Below are 449 nucleotides of genomic sequence, written 5' to 3' on the forward strand. Positions count from 1 at the left end.
CCCCACTGGGGGAAGATGAAGCTTTCTATTCCCATAAAAATTTCTGAAACCCACAGGGCAGCCCTACTCTGTCTAGAGGATCCATATGAGGCAGAAATGTGTCAATGGCAGTAAGTTTGGTTTGGGTTTACTTCGAGAATGGCTTCATTAACATAGGGACCTTTATAGATAAAGTAGTTAGAATTTCAACAAACATGAGGAGACACAATTCAGTACTTGAATTTAGGAGATTGTTTCAAAGTGAAAATAATATATGGTACCAATAACTAGGTCCCTTGAAGGACTTGACTGCTAGTGGTAAGTTTGGTGACTCAAACCTACCGTGCAATATTTTAGATGACAGCCCTGGAATGGAGCAGTTCTCTGTATCTACCCTGTTTCCCCGAAAATAAGACAGTGTCTCATATTAATTTTTGCTCCCAAAGATGCACTAGGTCTTATTTTCAGGG

This window comes from Echinops telfairi, unplaced genomic scaffold (genome assembly GCF_000313985.2).
Source record: "Echinops telfairi isolate 266 unplaced genomic scaffold, ASM31398v2 ScPeMD7_7469;HRSCAF=8507_1, whole genome shotgun sequence".
NCBI lineage: Eukaryota > Metazoa > Chordata > Mammalia > Afrosoricida > Tenrecidae > Echinops > Echinops telfairi.